This window comes from Danio rerio, chromosome 25 (genome assembly GCF_052040795.2).
Source record: "Danio rerio strain M-AB ecotype USA chromosome 25, GRCz13ab, whole genome shotgun sequence".
Lineage (NCBI taxonomy): Eukaryota > Metazoa > Chordata > Actinopteri > Cypriniformes > Danionidae > Danio > Danio rerio.
This window is the reverse complement of record NC_141045.1, coordinates 8,277,704-8,298,134: the sequence shown is the minus strand read 5'-3', so window position 1 is coordinate 8,298,134 and position 20,431 is coordinate 8,277,704. Positions and strand designations below refer to the sequence as shown.

Below are 20,431 nucleotides of genomic sequence, written 5' to 3'. Positions count from 1 at the left end.
GTCAAGCCCACTCACCTGTGTAGACAAACATAGGAGAGTGATTATAAGAAGTCAAGTAAACATCCCCTTATTTAGTCCCTCGAAGCTTTGTTTTCATCTGTGTTCAAATCAATATGGCGTCGATAAGGTCAATGCAAGCTAGCGAAGCGATTGAATTTTGATTTGTGTAATGACAAACGGAGCTGCCTTGAAAGTCAAAGCAAGTCCTTCACAATGCTATTTCCAGTCTTAGTGGGCGTTTGCGTGCAGAACTGGCTAGGCTAGACGACCACACACAGGCTATGAGAAAGTGAGCATCGGTTTCTGCCCTTTCATGAAGGTGAGGGAGATTTCCAGATGACTTTAATCTTGGAGACGCCGCTGAGCCGCGGTAATTATGAGCGCTTCAGAAAAGGAAGATTAACACTCTGCTTTTCAATTAACAGCCTGGAAATGTGATTATACAGCAGCACGTTTCTCAAGGGGGGGAAGGTTTGTCCTGGCCACTTCATTCCTCTCTGCTGCGTTTGTTTTAATGGCTCTCAGTAAAGCTAACAGCGGAGAGTGTTTCTGGCTTCATTAGAGATGAAACTAACACTTATCACGCTTCCCCAAAAGTTCCTGAGCCGGGGAGAGTGCACGTGTGTGTGTGTGTGTCCGCGGATTAGACTCAAGGATTAACATTGACGCAGACAATGAGGAACCGACAATTAAAACAGATTAATTAGGGGGTAAAATTTCCCTCGCAGGGGTCAACACAAACACTGGCGCGGGCCCTGGAGGAATGAGCAAACAGCTCAGCACTAACAGAGCTTAGCGAACCCTAGATAAATGAACTGGCAGACGCTCGGCACCGAACGTCCTCCGAGTCGCTCTTGATGTTGTTCTTAAGTGAATGTCGAGCTGATTCTCCGGCGAGGGACTTCTCTAGAGTCACGTCTCATCTCCGGCTGAGTGCTTTAAAAGCATCTTGAAACGCTATACCGTGGTTTTTTTTTTAACTTCTGCTGTCGGACACATATTCTGGGAGAAAGGGCATATTCAGAGGGGCGGGGCTTCATTTTATCCATCAGCCTACACTTTAGGGATGTAACGGTATCAGAATTTCACGGTACGGTAATACCTCGGTATGAATGTCACGGTACGGTATTTATTGAATCATTTACAGGAAAAAACAAAACTTATGAAAATACTCCAAAAAAGTGCCAAAAGTGTCAATGACATACAAATTAGCCATCTATCTGTAAGCTTTGAAACAGGAACTTCAATTTTAATAACAAAATAATATTAAACCATGTAAAAAAATTAAGTTTCAATTTAGTATTGTTGAAAACTCATCACATTCAACATTTAATCACTCACTCACTTAGATAGAGATGGGTTTAAAGGAAAATTATCATATAAATATAATCTGGTAAAAGCTGGTATCTCTGGGCATTTACAATGTCCCCTGCAACAGAAAAACCCCTCTCATTTGGGACTGAGGTTTCTGGGACAGAGAGATATGACTTGGCCCAGGTTGACAGCAGTGGGTAACGTTGTGCATTGTCTTTCTCCCACTTGAGAGGACAAACCATGAGTGAGATAGAGGTCTCATGTCTGCATCAATCTGAACAGTGTGCTGTGTTTCTGCAGTCCCCATGACTGATTATTAATCGTATTCCCCAACTTGCAGGCACGTGCACACACAGGGCTCAACCTGTGCAGTGCACATGCCCTTTTTAGTCTTGGATAGAAAGTTCCCTTCCAAAATGATCAAAAGTGCCCCTGCGACGCGACATACCCTCCGTCCCCGCTTTACAGTACGCGCGCGACAACACAGCTGATAAGAACTCGCGCGACAACACAGCTATTCAGTACGTGCGCGGCGACAACACCCGCTTTAGGGTTTTCCAGCTCTTTTTGATCCCCGCTTCTAGCAGCACACTCCATTTCCGCATTACTGGATCTGTAGCGACAACAGACCGCAAGGGATTATGGCCAAGCCTGGGCTGATGGGAATTGTAGTTTCCGGTACCTCCCGTTCGCTTCATTCGCCTGAGCAAATTTTCTCAGAAGACCTATAGTTTTACCGAGTCATGTGATTACGGTAATATCGAAAATATTAAAAAATTAAAAAATTAATATTGCGGTATGACGGTATTTACAATACCGTTACATCCCTACTACACTTACAAAAGAACGCTTGCTGTTTGTTCAACTACTTATTTATAATGATCTGAAACAGTTTTTTTTGTTTTATGTTCAGTCAACTTAAATTTGTAAAAACAATTGATTAACAGGTACAGTAGGTAATCTGCCAGAGGGCTAGCATTTGTATAATAGCTTTGAAAATTGACATCCCTCCTCTGCCATCTAAAGCCACACCTCTTTAAGTCAACGTGTGATCGCTGATGACGATAGACAACCTTATATAACAGTGTTGGGCAGTAGCGTTGCTACAGTTATTGACGCTACTAGCCTAACTACATTTCTCAGTAGCGTGGCGGTAGCATCGCTACTTTCTAAATCAAATAACTTTTCAGTTGCAAAGCTTTTTTTTAGTTAAGTAACGCAGTAGCGTTTACACAAGCTACATTTACCGATTGCGGGAATTGGCACGACATTCATGGAGCTGTGAGGCTGGTGTCTAGCTGAAGAAAGTAAATCTATATGATGGGGAGAATGACGATTTCTTCTTTTTCGTGTTTTATGATGGTCGACAACAAACTTTTTGGTGCGTTACTGCCACCTCTCGCTCTGGGGTGCGTTTTTGAAAACCATCGTTAGCCATCTAAGGTCGCAAGTTGTGTTGTTACAAACGTAGTTTGTTGATTTGCCGTTTCCCAAATCTGTCGTTTCAATGAACATACGCAAACTGCGTTGCAAACTTGTATGCTTGCAACTCCCCCTCTGGAGCTGTAGTTAGAATCATAGTTCCTGGCTGTGTTCTATTCCCAGTTATCCCCCTATGCCCAATTCATTTAGAACATTCTAACATTCAAAGTAGGCGAAGCTGTGCTGTCACCTCACAGCAAGAAGGTCGCTGGGTCGAGCCTCGGCTCAGTTGGTGTTTCTGTGTGGAGTTTGCATGTTCTCCCTGCGTTCACGTGGGTTTCCTCCGGGTGCTCTGGTTTACCCCACAGTCCAAAGACATGCGTGTGTGAATATAAATCAAACTTCACCTCAGTAAAGCTGGTTAGTTGGAAGAGCGCTATTTACTTATGTGTTGTTATTTATTCATTCATTTAGTTTTTGGCTTTGTCCCTTTAATCAAGGGGCACCACAGCGGAATGAACCACCAACTTATCCAACACATGTTTTACACAGCAGATGCTCTTCCAGCTGCAACACTGGGGAACCTTCATACACTACACCACAATTAAGTTTAATCAATTTACCTTAGTGACATGTCTTTGGACTGTGGGGGAAACTGGAGGAAACCCACGCCAACATGATGAGAACATGCAAACCCTACACAGAAATGCCAACTGACCCAGCCGGGACTCGAACCAGCAACCTCTTGCTGTGAGGCGCTCATATGTTTTATAAAGTAAAATATATATATAAAAAAATGTGTAACATTTTTGGCGGCAATAAATGGGTGTTAAAAGTCAGTTAATCAACTGGAGCAGGAATGACAACAGCTTCTCCTAATGAGTGTTTACTGAATACTTGATGTTACCTCAAGTAAACTTTGTTTATCATTATTTCACAGAGGATTTTAGCCTTACTGTGGGTTTCTGAAATATTTAAAAAGGACTGAATAGTTCCCAGTACGCTGGAGCTTGCCAAATTTCTTATATTTATTTAAACAGCAACATTCAGAGAGACAATATCAATGCCTGAAGAGATCCTGCTGTCTATATAAATATAATAAATCTTTAAAGCAACGGGTAACCATCCAGGTGTGGCGTGTTTATTTGATCTCTACATATTTAATACGTCGATTCAGTTTTTGTTTTATAATATGTGGGCTTTGTTTTTGCAGAGATTCTTAACTTATTTAAACTGTACTGTAAATATGTCGCTTGTGGGTTTTGTAATAAACAGATAACCATGAGTGAGTTTTTAGCTATCTTCTTTTATTTTTATCAATATCTTTACATTTTGCTTATGACAATTTAAAGCTGACACAATACTCTAGTATGATATATATTTTTGTAAATTACACAGTAAATAACTGTCATATAAACTGTATTTTACTGTATGATAGTTATCAATGTTACTGTATTTTGAAGTGGCATTTTGAAAATTGCTGCATATTTTGCAGTAAAGATGTACATACACTGATGTAAATCTATGTTCATCCCTTTATGACCACAGTGTACCCATCTTTTGATGGCTACTTCCAGCTAGATAACGCATCATGTCATAAAGTGTGAATCATCTCAGACTGGTTTCCTAAACATGACAATAAGTTCACTATACTCAAATGGCCACCACAGTCACCAGATCTAAATCCAATAGAGCATCTTAGGGATGTGGTGGACCGGGGGATTCACATCATGGATGAGCAGCTGACAAATCTGCAGCAACAGCGTGATGCTCTCATGTCAATATGGAGCAAAATCTCTGAGGAATATTTACCTTGTTGAATCTATGGCATGAAGGATTAAGGCAGTTCTGAAGGCAAAAGGGGCTCCAACCTCGATGGACATGGTCAGCAACAATACTCGGGTAGTTGACATGATGCTCAATAGGGACTAGTAAAGTGTACCTAATAAAGTGGCCGGTGAGTGTATATCATGTTAAAACCTTAAATAATATCAGTATATGAAAAAATTCATCATTTTGCCAGCATTTTACAATAAAATGACATCAGTTAGCATTAGTTAAAGCATAAACATAATGGAGACATAAAAAAGAACAAATTTTAAGCTAATTATTACACATTTTTACAGTATTAATGTTCATTAAAGGTTAAAAGAAAATGTACATTGTAAAGAAATATCTTTAAAACTATATAGTCACTATAATATCACACTAACTGTACCAAAAAAAAAAAAAATAAATAAAAATACTAATACTACTAATACTTCCCTTCTTAGACTTTACAGACCTGAAACTTGCCCATAGCACTTATTCATTGTTGCTCTTAGTTGTGTAAATTGCTTCCTTGTCCTCATTTGTAAGTCGCTTTGGATAAAAGCGTCTGCTAAATGACTAAATGTAAATGTAAATATAGTCAAAATGACATTTATTAACATTTTAGTTCTTTGACACCATATACTGTATAAGAAATAATATGAAATAAGTCTGAAGCAGTGACGCAGTAGGTAGTGCTGTCGCCTCACAGCAAGAAGGTCGCTGGGTCGCTGGTTCGAGCCTCGGCTCAGTTGGCGTTTCTGTGTGGAGTTTGCATGTTCTCCCTGCGTTCGCGTGGGTTTCCTCCGGGTGCTCCGGTTTCCCCCACAGTCCAAAGACATGCGGTACAGGTGAATTGGGTAGGCTAAATTGTCCGTAGTGTATGAGTGTGTGTGTGGATGATTCCTAGAGATGGGTTGTGGCTGGAAGGGCATCCGCTGCGTAAAAACTTGCTGGATTAGTTGGTGGTTCATTCCGCTGTGGCAACCCCAGTTTAATAAAAGGACTAAGCCGACAAGAAAATGAATGAATGAAATAAGTCTGACCAATAACAGGAATACTTTTACTAGGTTACCATGACTTACCCAGACAATATATCACATTAAACTACATTATGCCTTTTTCAAACATCAAAAGTTGTTGGAGGAGTAATAATAGTCCCATAACTCAATTTCTGACATTTGTTTTATTTGTTATATACAGTATGAATAATTTTTTATTATCTGCATAACAGTTTTTTTCTGCTATATTTTTAATTGGAAAGCGCTTTGAGAGTTAAGTTTCAAAGGCAATATACAAAAATAAATAATAATTATTATTAAAAGGGGTGAAGCAGTGGCGCAGTAGGTAGTGCTGTCGCCTCACAGCAAGAAGATCACTGGGTCGATCCTCGGCTCAGTTGGCGTTTCTGTGTGGAGTTTGCATGTTCTCCCTGCGTTCGCGTGGGTTTCTTCCGGGTGCTCCGGTTTCCCCCACAGTCCAAAGACATGCGGTACAGGTGAATTGGGTAGGCTAAATTGTCCGTAGTGTATGAGTGTGTGTGTGTAAATGTGTGTGTGGATGTTTCCCAGAGATGGGTTGCGGCTGGAAGGGCATCCGCTGCGTAAAATTGTGCTGGATAAGTTGGCGGTTCATTCCGCTGTGGCGACCCCGGATTAATAAAGGGACTAAGCCGACAAGAAAATGATATAATGAATATTATTAAAAGCATAAAAAAAAAACATAGATCATACATTTACAGATATTTTTGATGGTGTACTGTAAAACATCCTTAATTTTTAGTCAGCAATATTTTTCAAACACAAAGAAATTCCCTCATAAAACATTTTATTCAATTAGCTTTTTATGTGATAAATGAGATGCTAATTTATGCATGGCGAGGCAACATGGCGGCGAGCCATTGGAGAATCATGTAAACAGCGGCATCTCCTGCCGTGTGGATCTGCTGTCAATCAAACACCGCGGAGCTGCGGATCAATATATCACTCCACAAAACTCCAGGGATTCGCTGACACAAATTGTGCCTGAAACTCCAGTGTGCAAGAACTCCCTGCATCTCATTCAGAAACTTGACAGAGTCATTTCTTCCTAAATAATTCATTTCAACCCTTCGGAAGAAAACAAGAGTGCTAAACATGTCACCGTTAGCATGCCAAGCCAATGTAAAAACATGCTAATTTCTGTTTTCATGCTAGTAGTGCTTATGGTTTTACTAGTATTTTTTTCACCTAATATAGTACTTATTAGCATATTTATTATAATATTAATATGAAATACTCCAGATATTCTGGCTGAGTGGCTGAGTTTTGGTCAGTGATGAATATTTTAAACTAGCACTATTGTAATACGCAGCTTTTCTCAGACTCTAGTTTTTGGTGAAGGAACCCAAGTGGAGAACAGGTTCATCCCATCTGACATCATGTGTTAAACTGAAGCCTTTCTGTTTCAGTGTGTTTGTGCTTATTTTGGATGGAGCCAGAGAGAATTAAGGGTAATAATAATACTTAATATTATTAGGTATGAATCATATACATTTAAATTGTCACAGTGGTGCAGTAGGTAGTGTTGTCGCCTCACAGCAAGAAGGTCGCTGGTTCAAGCCTCGGCTGGGTCAATTGGCGTTTCTGTGGGGAGTTTGCATGTTCTCCCTGCGTTCGCGTGGGTTTCCCCCACAGTCCAAAGACATGCGGTACAGGTGAATTGGGTAGGCTAAATTGTCTGTAGTGTATGAGTGTGAATGAATGTTTCCCAGAGATGGGTTGCAGCTGGAAGGGCATCCGTTGCGTAAAACATATGCTGGATAAGTTGGCGGTTCAATACGTTTTGGCGACCCATTAACAGTTAAAGACAAAAAAGGATATACTAGGCGGGAGAGACCTTCAGCTTTTGATATAAGAGTTCTACCGTAAATGGATAGATCCCCCTGTAGCCATAGATTGAGAATATTCTAAGTTTTTTTACTCTAGAAGAAAAAATTAGTTAAGTTATTTTTATTGATATATATATATACCTAAATATATAACAGTTTTTTCACTGGTATACCTTTTAATAGCAAGTCATTAAAGTCATACAGAGTTAAGATTTCACATTTATCTAAGTTTAAATGAAGATCTGAAGCATCACAAAATGTTTTCATTGATTTGTTTGTGTCAGTTGTCTTCATTTTAATTGTTTCGTGATGATGTGATGGTGTGCTTGCAGTTTGACAAACATGTAAATGCGGTTGTGAAGAGGAGCTTTTTCCAGCTTAGATTGGTGGCAAAAGTTAAACCGTTTCTTTTTAAAAACACATTTAGAAATCGTAACCCATGCTTTAATCTCCTCTCGGTTAAACTACTGCAGCTCATTGTACATTGGTCTACCTGAGTCAACACTCTCTCAGCTAAAGTTGATCCAAAATGCAGCCGCCAGATTAATAACAGGAACTAAGAAAAGAGATCAAATCTCCCCTGACCTCGCCACATTGCACTGGCTACCTATAAAATACAGAGCTGATTTTAAAATTCTGGTAACACTTTAGAGTAACTATCTGTTATAACTAGTTAATAGACCATTAATAAACTGGTAGTTAACAAGTTATAAATGATTTGTTAAATAAAAGTTAAAGGTTTGTTAATTATTTACAACTGTGCCTTATAGAAGGCTAATAGATAACTTACAAGCTGTTAGTTAACAAGTTATAAAAGACTTCTTAACTGTATTTTAATGATTTATAACTATACCTAATACATTAGTAATAGATCATGAACAAGCGGTTAGTAAATAACTTAATAAAGACTTGTTAAGTATCAGTTAATAGTGTATATATATGTTATTGGGACGTTATTCTAAAGTTGTGGCTATTTTTCATTTATTAACTGTTAGTAAATGAGGAATAGTTGCAACTTTAGAATAACGTTCCAATAACATGCTTAAGCTAATAACTAATGTTGTGTGTTTTACCAGAGAAACTCCACAGATGAAATGTTGAACGTTGTGTTTAATGTATAGAAACACACATACTGAACCATCACATGGCAGAACAGCAGTATACAAGAATACAAACCCATGAAGTGCCAAACATGAAAACAAAATAAATAAAAAATTATTTTATTAAAGTTCTACAAAGTTTCACTGGTGTTATTATATGGTGAACAACTGATCTGTAAAGTGTGAGTAAATATATTAGTTAAGCGTTTGTTATTAGCTTACGTATGTTATGGGGACGTTATTCTAAAGTTGCAACTATTTCTCATTTACTAACAGTTAATAAATTAAAAACAGCTGCAACTTTAGAATAACGTCCCATAACATATACACACTATTAACTGATACTTAACAAGTCTTATTAAGTTATTTACTAAGTGCTTGTTCATGATTTATTACTAATGTATTAGGTATAGTTATAAATCATTAGAATACAGTTAAGAAGTCATTTATAACTTGTTAACTAGCAGCTTGTAAGTTATCTATTAGCAATCTATAAGGCACAGTTATAAAAAATTAACAAACTATTAACTTTTATTTAACAAGTCATTTATAACTTGTTAGCTACCAGTTTAGTAATGGTCTATTAACTAGTTATAACGGATAGTTATTCTAAAGTGTTACTAAAATTCTTCTTTTCACTTATAAAGCATTGTACAATTCTGCCTATGTCAGTGAACTTATTAGGCCTTATTCAGCTTGTAGACCGTTAAGATCCCATGACTAGTTTCTTTTGTCTGTCCCTCGGTCTCGCTGCAAATCAAAAGGTGATCGAACTTTCTGTGTTGCGGTCCAAAAGCTCTGGAACAGTCTCCCTCTGAATATCAGGATTTCTCCTTCATGCTTTAAATCTAACTTAAAGACTTATTTTTACTCTCTTACCTTTGAGTGACGCATGCATGTTATTTTTTATTGTTTGAATTTTAGTATTACTTTTAAACCAACCCAAGCTCATTCTGGAAACGTAGCCCCGTGGACGTTTCTAAAGACTGCGATTTACGTGGCCGGAGGTACGTATGGCCGCGTTTAGTTTTTCTCGAGCGAACGCTGCTTGGCGGTGTGGCGCCGCTCCTCCTCTTCGCGCTCGCTGGCTGACGGCTCGCCTCCGTGTGGAGGGCTTTCCCGCTGCAACCAGTTTGTCCGCTTAGCTCGCAGCATTACGTCGGCGGAGCGGAGGCCCGAAGGTGGAGGACCCGGCCGCGGGGACGACCGGGATCGGGTCCTGGGGAGAGCAGTTCCAGAAATCAGGTAAGATGAAAAACAGAATCCAAAAAATAAGGGCGAGAACGCGACGGGATGCGAAAATGCGGTCGAAATCAAAGACGAGGGCTTTTGCTTTTTTTTTTTTGGACGGCTTTTGCAAACCGTCGCTTGGGTTTAGGGAAGAAGGAGGAAGAGGAGGGCCGATTGCCCAGCCGCCCGGTCGGTCGTTCAGCCAGTCAGTCCGACAGATGGTCGCTCCACAGCGGCCTCCGGCAGCTTTTCACGCGAGAACATCACGGGTGCGAACGCACAGCAGCCTCTCGCGGATTCGCGAAAACAAAAACTGCTTGAATACGTAACTCCCGGGACGTATTTCGCAGTCTGCAGAAACGTCCGCGGGGCTACGTTTCCACAATGAGCCCGGGTTGTTTTAAACATATATTTCCTTGTATTTTTAATACCAGTTTTTTAGTTTTATTGTCTAGTTTATTTTATTGTAAAGCACTTTGGATCAACTACGCTTGTGTAAAATTGTGCTCTATAAATAAAGTTTGCCCTGCCTTGCCTTTATCTGCCTGATTCCCGCTGAAGTGGGTGGATTGTGTGATGTTTGATCAGGGGGACGTTCTGGGGGCGGGGTTTGCGTGACGCGCTGCGAGCTACTAGCCCGACAGTGTAAACACGACATGATTTCAGCCTCCCTGCTCAACCTCCCGGGCTATTGACCTGACCTGATAAAAGCCCTGGTTCGCACGGGCCTGACAGTGGAAATGCAGCTATTGAATTATTTGAAGACTATGCATGAGGTAAATGTGAATTATCCCACATTATAACGATGTTCAGTTCATTTCAGTGATTATAAAACATCAGTTGCAGAGCTCCATTAGCCGAACATGCATGTTTTGATGGGACTCCCAGCCAAAAAAAGAAGAAAAAAAGCTGCCCAGCAAATTGTTGGAAACGTTTGGAGCATCTGGGATGATGTGCAGTGCAGGAGCGTTTGGAGCTCTTGATTGCTGATTAGGGAGCGAGGGGAGATCAGAGAGTTTGCGCCGCAGCCGCGTCTCACACACTGCTCTAATTAACAGCTGTGTCACTGAGCTCAGGTGGTCAGAGGAAGTGCCAGAAACTGGAGGTCCTCACACACACATGCTCACACACTCATGCGGATCGTCACACGACAAACCACAATGAGCTCCAGAGCCCAGAGTGTACACCTGTGGCCGACACTGAATTCCTCTGTTTGTGGAAATGCAAAGTTTGACTCACTTTTAGTCATTACAACATCAACAACAACAACAACAACAACAACTATTTATATTAGGACTACTACAACTTCTACTAAATATACAAATGTTGTTTTCATCAGTTTGCAACAGTGCAGTTTACTTATAAGGACAGTGCCTATTTTAAATATTTATAATTTCAGAGATTCAGCACGTGAGCAGTAGAGTTGAAGATCGGGGTTTGGGCTTAATTTCTATAATTTCAGACGGGGTCGGGCCGGGCTCGGGCTTGCACTCCAGCTTGCGCAGTAAATGAACAGTCATGTGATGCATTTCGATTAGCGCGAGAAAGTAATTAAATCGTTTGTTACAACATTTGTGAAAAATGCTTATAAGTATTATTATTATTTACTGGTTTTTATTTTTTATTAGTGTTTATAATAATGCTAATAATATCATTATCACTATTATTATTAGCTATTAAAATGTAATAACTATAAATAAATCCAATCCATTTTACTATTTAAAAATTCAATATAATATCCATTAATACTAATAATACTAATAATAATCTGTATATTAAAAAAAAACACAAATTACTAAATTGCTCTGTCTGCTTCATAAGCTGCAAAATTTGTGAAACACTGTGCTTATTAGTATTATTTATTGATATTTGTTTGTTTATTTGTGTTCCGAAGATGATAATAATGATAACAAAAATAATATGTTTTATTATTATTATAAATATAACAATAATATTCATTGCTTTAAAACTTTAAAATACAATATCAATATTTATGGTGTTTTTTTTACTTATTTAAAAAAGTTAATCATTTACTTTCATTACAAATATATTTCCTTGCCAGATACATTTTAATATAAAGCGACACAAGCTCAATCCAAATTTCTCATTTTGTTTTTACTTTTTTAAGGTGAATCTACATTTTATTTTAATTTGCTTTATCGTTCAGCCTTAATTAACAAACACAAAAATGATTCTTTCCAACAGATCAGATCCATTATTTAGCAGTTTTATTCTGAAATACAGCTCAAACACTTGTCCATCTATGATCCATCAGGATGTTTTTAGCGTGTCAGGCCACTGACTCGTATCGACCGGCCAAAGATATTTCAGTTTTTTGAGCTTCGATTGGCTTTGAGATAACAGGACAGCCGTAAGACATTAAAGCAGCTCTCCACCTCCAGACTGGCTCGTAGCCTTTTTTTTTTTGGAGGTTACGGCACTCATTGATTTAATAAAAAACAGGAGATGCTGCTCTCTGGAGGAACACTTGAAGCTTTTAAGCGGCAGAGAATCGGATTCTGCGTTTTTAAGCCTGAAAGTTAATCAATATCTGCATTTAGATTCATCACTCAGGAGTGCAGAAGCAACAGCAGACATTTGGGTCAAACGGAAGGAAACTTTTTATCAAGACTCTGCCTCTCTTTTGGAAAGTTTCAATATTTAAGTTTAATATATATTCATCTTACTTTTTATATGCATTTAGGGTGGTTTTAAAACAGTGCTACTGATTTCTGATGAAAGGAACCATGAAGGAGAATGTTTGGCTATCTGTTAGTGACCGCAAGATGAAACAAACTTGGGTCCTGAAGCAGAAAAATTATCCAAAGCACACCAGCAAGTCTACTTCTGTATTGCTGAAGAAAAGAAAAATGAAGACTTTGGAGTGGCCTAGTCAAAGTCCTGACCTGAATCTAATTGAGGTGCTGTGGCATGACCTTAAATGCATGTTCATGTTACATTTAATGTATATTTATGTTGCATTTAATATGCATATACAGAGGTGTAAAAAAGTGCTCCACACTGATATCTGATAAATAAAGTCTGTGGTGTACCAAAAATATCCCGAAAGAGAATGTTTGGCAGTTAGTGACCTCAAGCTGAAGTGAACTTGGGTTCTAAAGCAGAAAAAAAAAATCCAAAGCACAGCAGCAAGTCTACTTCTGAATGGCTGAAGAAAAAGAAAATGAAGACTTTGGAGTGGCCTAGTCAAAGTCCTGACATGATTCTGATTGAGATGATGTGCCATGACCTTAAGAAAGGTGGTACTCGAAAAACACACAAATATGGCTGAATTACAATGCTTCTGCAAAGATAAAGGGGCCAAAAATCTTCCACAGAGCTGTAACAGACTTATTAAAAGTTATCAAAAATGCTTAATCGCAGTCGTTGCTGCTAAGGGTGGTCAAACCAGTTATTAGTTTAAGGGGTAAATACATTTTCACACACTTCTATGTAGTTTTGTATGTTGTTTTTCTTTTTGCTGTATTTTGAAATACATGCTGTAAATATGAAATACAGTTTATATATGTGAAATCCTAAATTAATTTGTATGTCAAATATGGTAATAAATACGTTTTTTTTATGAGCTGACATTATGGAGTATGTTACACTATTCGCAAAATACAAAAACAAGCACGCATCTTGACATTTTTTACAGTTTGAAGTGATATAATGTCTGCGTTGGTGTTGTAAATTACTATACAAATGGCAGGTAAAATATTGTACTTTTTCAGTTATGTTACGGACTCAATTCTAAACATACTGTATTATTTCCTTTTACAATATATTGTATTGAGCTACTAAAATGTCAGCAAAAGTTACTTTGTTAAATTGCAGGGTTGAATTTTCAACACCAAAAGCAATTCATATTCATCAATAAATGAAAAAAAAAATTAATCACAAAATATGGAAACTGTTAATTGTTAAATATTTGGAAACTAGTTAAAGTCTTGATCTGAACCCAATTAAGATGATATGGCTTGACCTTAAATAGTTGGTTCATGCTCGAAAACCTTACAATGTGGCTGAATTACAATGATTCTGCAAAGATAAGGGGGGCAAACTTCTTAAACAGAGCTGTAACAGACTCATTACAAGTTATCAAAAATGATGGGTTGCAGTTGTTGCTGCTAAGGGTGGTCCAACCAGTTATTAGGTTTAGAGGTAAACACCTTTTCACCCACTGCTATGTAGTTTAGTATTTTGTTTCCCTTAATAATTAAAACCTTCATTTCAAAACTAAGAAGATTTCAAAGACTTTGGAGACTTTCAAGACTTGTGTGGCCTAGTCAAAGTCCTGATCTCAATCCAATTGAGATGATGATCTTAAAAAGGTGGTTCAAGCTCGAAAACACATTTATGTGGCTAAATTACAACAATTCTGCAAAGATTGGTGGGCCAATAATGCTTCATAACACTGTAACAGACTCATTGCAGGTTATCGAAAACACTTGATTGTAGTTGTTGCTGCTAAGGTTGGTCCAACTGGTTATAAGATTTAAGATGCAAATGCATTTTTACACAGGGATTTTTAGTTTTGTATTTTGTTTTCCCGTAATAACTAAAACCTTCATTTTAAAACTTTGGAGACGTCAAAGACTTTGGTATACCTTCAAGATTTTAAAACTTTAAAGACCTTGAAGTGGCCTAGTCAGAGTCTTGACCTGAATCCAATTGAAATGATGACCCTAAAATATGTGGTTCATGCTTGAAAACACACAAACGTGGCTGAATTACAACAATTCTGCAAAGATTGGTGGGCCAATAATGCTTCATAACACTGTAACAGACTCATTGCAGGTTATCGAAAAGAATTGAATGTAGTTGTTGCTGCTAAGGGTGGTCAAACCAGTTATTAGTTTTAGGATGCAAATGCTTTTTCACACAGGGATATTTAGTTTTGTATTTTGCTTTCCCCTAACAATTAAAACCTTCATTTCAAAACTTTGGAGATGTAAAGACTTTGTAATACTTTCAAGACTTCCACATTTTGAAGACTTTGGAGTGGCCTAGTCAGAGTCTTGATCTGAATCCAATTGAGATGATGACCTCAAAAATGTGGTTCATGCTTGAATACACACAAATGTGGCTGAATTACAACAATTCTGCAAAGATGAGTGGCTAAAACTCCTCCACAGAGCTGTAACAGACTCATTACAAGTTATCAAAAATGCTGGGTTGCAGTTGTTGCTGCTAAGGGTGGTCAAACCAGTTATTATGTTTACAGGGCAAAACTTTTTCACACAGGGATGTTTAGTTTTGTATTTTGCTTTCCCTTTATAATTAAAACCTTCATTTCAAAACTTTGTAAACGTCAAAGATTTTGTTATACTTTAAAGACTTCAAAACTTTGAAGACTTTGGAGTGGCCTAGTCAGAGTCTTGACCTGAATCCAATTAAGATGATGAAACTAAAATATGTGGTTCATGCTTGAAAACACACAAACGTGGCTGAATTACAACAATTCTGCAAGGATGAGTGGGTTAAAACTCCTCCAAAGAGCCGTAACAGACTCATTACAAGTTTTAAGGTTTAGGGGGCAAACACTTTTTCACACACTGAAACAATAAAGTGGGACAGACATGCGATTAAATAAGAAATCAGTACAAAAAAGCAACTCAAAACCATAAACAAAAAAATTGATCACAAAATACCGAAACTGATAATTATCAACAGATAAAAAAAAACAAAAAAACGTGTAATATCTCTGCATAAATATTCTTTTGAAAGACGCAAAATGTATACGCTCATAACCCAATAAGACTAGAGAAGAACCTTAATGCTGATTGGCTGCAAGTGTTTGACACTGCAGTGTTTTTGAAATAGTGCTCCTTTAAACCGCTTTGGAATATAAATCACAGAACATTTCAGACGATTACAAAACCACTATTTATATCCCAGCATATAAACCACTATATATATATTCCAGAAATAAGCTAAACCATTTACAAAGACCCTAAAATACAACTTTAGCAACTTTAGAAGTAAACAAACATATTACTCAGCCATTTATATCTCATAGCGCTCACATTCCAGGTGAGATTCTTCATCCGACGATATTGAATAACTCACATAAATCACTTATTTCTCAACATCGGCGCATAAAGTACATTATTCAGTGTCATATTATGCCGTTTTATTTGTTTTTTGTTGTGCTGTATTATTTTCTCATCCAAATTCTTCTTGCTCCTGTAAACTCCCCGGGTAACTGTTTGAAAGCAAAGACAGATTCATATTCCAATCTGAATTATATTGATTTCTCCTATATATAGCATATTGCAGATGGCCGGTGTAAATCTAGACACTAATCACGTGGTGGGATTATTTAAAGTGTCAGTATTTATCGATTAACATTCACGCTGATGTTTTATTTCGAGCGCGTGGACTAGTGGTATTTACAGGACTCGGACCGAGTTTGTGTGTGTTTTGTCCGCTGAAATCATTCTGGTCACGGCCGATGCTGCAGTCTCGCATGATCCGCTTGTAAATCACACGGACACTGAAAGATTAAACATGATTGTGTGTGTGTGTGTGTGTGCGCCATCGCAATAAATGTCAAAGTGTGAGTCAGACTGCTTGCTGTTTTAGTCTAATGGTAAAGGACGTGGCGGCTGATGGAGCGGCTGCAGGTTTATTTGCAGGTGTGGATGACCCTGATCTGCTCCTGGAGCCTCGGATTCAATAGTTTAAGCCCTGATTGCTTGTATGGCAAGCTGTGTTAGCAGTTAGTAAATAAAATGTGCTTTTGCCATGCTGATAGTACTGAAGTTTTAGGAGCAGAGGTTGCATGAAATGGAAGTATTAGTAAAAAATGGGTTGCAAGAAAAAACTTAAGGGTTAAGGAATTGAGTTTTCTGCCATTAACTTCTCCCTAGGGCCTAGTTGTTGCTAGGAGGGATACAGGAGCAGCCGGAAGGTAACAAGAACTAGAAGCTAAAGTTTGTTGAAGAACTTTGATGTTGGCTTAAGAAAGCCAATGTGACTGGCAGTTAGCAGGAAGCACAGCTTTGCTAAGCAGTTGATAAAATGTTCATGCCATTGCTAGGTGGCTGCTAAGCAGTTGCTAACGTAAACTGGGTGGCTAAATGGCAACCCTCATGTACATGTTTGATCAAATCCTAATACTTAGTAAGCATTTCTATCATATGTTTTTGCACCTAGACAAACAATAATAGCATGTAGCTAATCGCTATTAGCATTTGGCTAATTATTGTTACCACAGATAGTTCACTGGAAGTCTCAGATTGCTAGCACAGGTCAAACAAGCCAATACCCAGGTCCCTGTGATGTTCTGATGTAGAGATATTGCTGTTTTTAAATGGTTGCTAGGTTAGCCTGTTTTGTTGCTATGGGGACAATTGACAGCTTAGTCATGATACATCAAAGCTTCTTGTAAATATGAGTGATATAAATCAAGCCAGATGTCTCTATGACAGTCTTTTTATACTAGTTTTATACTACTTTACATACTAGTTTTATTCAGATTAGACACTAATACTAATTTATTAGACAATGCTAATACATCATAATTCATACATAAAAAAACCAACACAATCTCACGGCAATTCATAACTTTTTGATTTAGTGGCTAATTCGTATCTCATTTGTACAATTTACTCATCTCCCAATAATGGTTGGATTTTAAAAGGGTAATGAAGCATTTAGTCAAGTTTACTTTATTTTGTACATTGGATTCTACTTAATGAAAATATATTAAACAAACTCGATTAATGCAACCATTTAGCAGAAAATGGCGTGTTTTACTATAGATTTTAGGCGCCACCATCTTGGAATATCGCTGTGTCTGACGTCATGGGGTTGGTTCCGTTCCCTCGGCAGAACATATACAGTGGAAGTAATGGACTGAACACCTAATAGACTGGAAAACCTAATTTAACTCAATGCGTGAAGTTGTGGACGTGGAGCTGGTGCAAATACAAACATCAGATGTGTGTCTAATATAAATAAATATAAATAAATAAATAAATAAATATATATATATATATATATATATATATATATATATATATATATATATATATATATATATATATATATATATATATATATATATATATATATATATATATATATATATATATATATTTACTCTATTTTTCCCTTTTAATTACGCTCATTTGATGCACTTTAGTCCACTCTCTGTATTACGCTGCCTGACTGGGTTTCAACCATGGTTTCAACAAGGTCCGCTACTGACGTAATGGGGCAGGTACATTTTCATACAACTGAACTTGAATTAGCCACAGAACTGAAAAACGTTACATTTCCTTGTGAGTTCAGCCTAAAAAAACATGATTTTAAAAATAGGACATAGCCCTAAATGATTTTACATGATTTTAATAGCCCTAAGACATAGCCCTAAATGATAAACATGATTTTAAAAATAAGACATAGCTCTAACCCTACTAATTTATTAGATAATGCTAATACATTATGGCTAATTCATACATAAAAAACACAATCTCACGGCAATTCATAACTTTTTGATTTAGTGGCTAATCAAAACGTTAGAAATACATGAAAGTAAATAGGAGAAGGATAGATGACTACCTAACAATGTGACTACCTAATGTGAGTAAAGCACATTGTCCAATTATGTTTAAAAATAACAGTAATTATCCTCTCCATAGTCATTGGCAGGTATTAAAACTATTATATTGTTATTGAAAAAATATATAGCTTTTCACCTATCAGTGTTGTACACCCTTATTTGCATGATTGTTAAATATCCTACACTATCAAACCAGTTGTGCACACTATTAAAAAAGCCGTAAATTAACAGTATTTTCCATATTTTGTGAATTCATGTTGTTTTTTTATTTAAACTACAATAACAATTTCAAAAAACAATGACAGTAGGTTACTGTTATGCTTTTAAATTTCATTATGGGACCTTGATCTATCCTCCAACAACTTTTGATGTTGAAAAGTTGGAAAAGCTGACTTTTATTGACATTTTTAACAGTTCGAATTGTTAGATTGTCTAAACTGGTGTTGTAAATAACAGTACACCATTAATAAAATGCTACAAAAGTAATAAACTGTCAATACTTTTTCGGTTATGTTGTTTAAGTAGTAGCTACTGAATAAGTACCAGAACTTAATGGAAAATATACTGGGCTACCTGACAAAAGTCTTGTTGTCTCAGTTGTAAGAGCAACAATAAATAACTTGACTTCTAGTTGATCATTTCTAAAAGTGGCAGAAGGTCGATTTATTTGATGAATCAACTGTTGAACTGATCATCAATCATCACAAATACTGCAGAAGACCTACTGGAAACCACATGGACCAAAGATTCTCACAGGAATCAGTCAAGTTTGGTGAAGGAAAAATCATGGTTTGGGATTACATTCAGTATGGGGGTGTGTGAGAGATCTGCAGAGTGTATGACAACATCAACAGCCTGAGGTATCAAGACACTTGTGTTGCCCATTACATTACAAACCACAGGAAAGCCTCCAAAGTTCTTGAAAGCAAAGAAGGTTAAAGTGCTCCAGGATTGGCCAGCCCAATCACCAGACATGAACATTATTGAGCATGTCTGGGGTAAGATGGAGGAGGCACAAAAGATGAATCCAAAGAATGTTGATGAACTCTGGGAGTCCTGCAAGAGTGCTTTCTTTGCCGTTCCAGATGACTTTATTAATTAGTTATTTTAGTCATTGCAGAGATGTATGGATGCAGTCCTCCAAGCTCATAGGAGTCAGACACAATATTCATTCTTGACTTTATATTCTATACTGTACATTATTTCTGTTAAGTAACACAACTTTTGACTATTGTCAGACTTTACTAAATAATTAAATATCAAGGCATGATCCTATTTTATTTAGGTAAAATAAGTGTAATCTAGAGGCCTTTGCCTTTCATATAAGTCACTTCTGATACCAAATGATCACCTAGAAGTCAAGTTATTATTTGTTGTTCCTAAAACTTGGATAGGCGACAGGACTTTTGTCAGGTAGTGTATTATCAAAAAAATGATTTATTGATTAAATGTTAAATTGGCTTGCCACATAGCTCATGTATGCGGCAGTAAATGTACTGTATGAGTGAGAGTAATACAGGAGCCGCTGCAAAGGTTGTGTGTTCAATTCCAGGATTTAGTGACCTGGAAACTGAATTTGGACACTAAAGGGGCAATCGACTCAGAATGAATCACTCCCGCTGATAGTGTTGTTTACGTCTGTAATGTCTCCGCATCCGATTCACTAAAGGAATTATGCAAATCCCAAAAGTGCTGAACTGCATTTACACAGCGCCATTCTTCAGCTTTCAGGTCAGACCTCAGTGAAGAACTCAAAGAAAGAGACGGTTCAGGTGCTTTACTGCTTTAAAGCAGGGATATTGTTCACTGTTCACATTCTGATCCGTGATAAATTTTAGGCTAATGTCAGAAAGACTTTTACACTTTACACTTTAAAAGAAATGATATTTATTATGTAAAAGAAACAAATTGCTGATTAAATTTGAAGTTCATTCATTTTCTTGTCGGCTTAGTCCCTTTAATAATCCGGGGTTGCCACAGCGGAATGAACCGCCAACTTATCCAGCACATTTTTACGCAGCGGATGCCCTTCCAGCCGCAACCCATCTCTAGGAAACATCCACACACACATTCACACACACACACTTATACACTGCGGACAAAAAGCACCCGAAG

General features: G+C 37.5%; 1 protein-coding gene across 8 annotated transcripts in view; it reads right to left on the bottom strand.

Annotated features, from left to right (window-relative positions):
• hmg20a (high mobility group 20A) overlaps nt 1–20,431 on the bottom strand; it is a 93,054-nt gene that overhangs the window by 36,417 nt on the left and 36,206 nt on the right. The gene's annotated exons all lie outside the window — the stretch shown is intronic.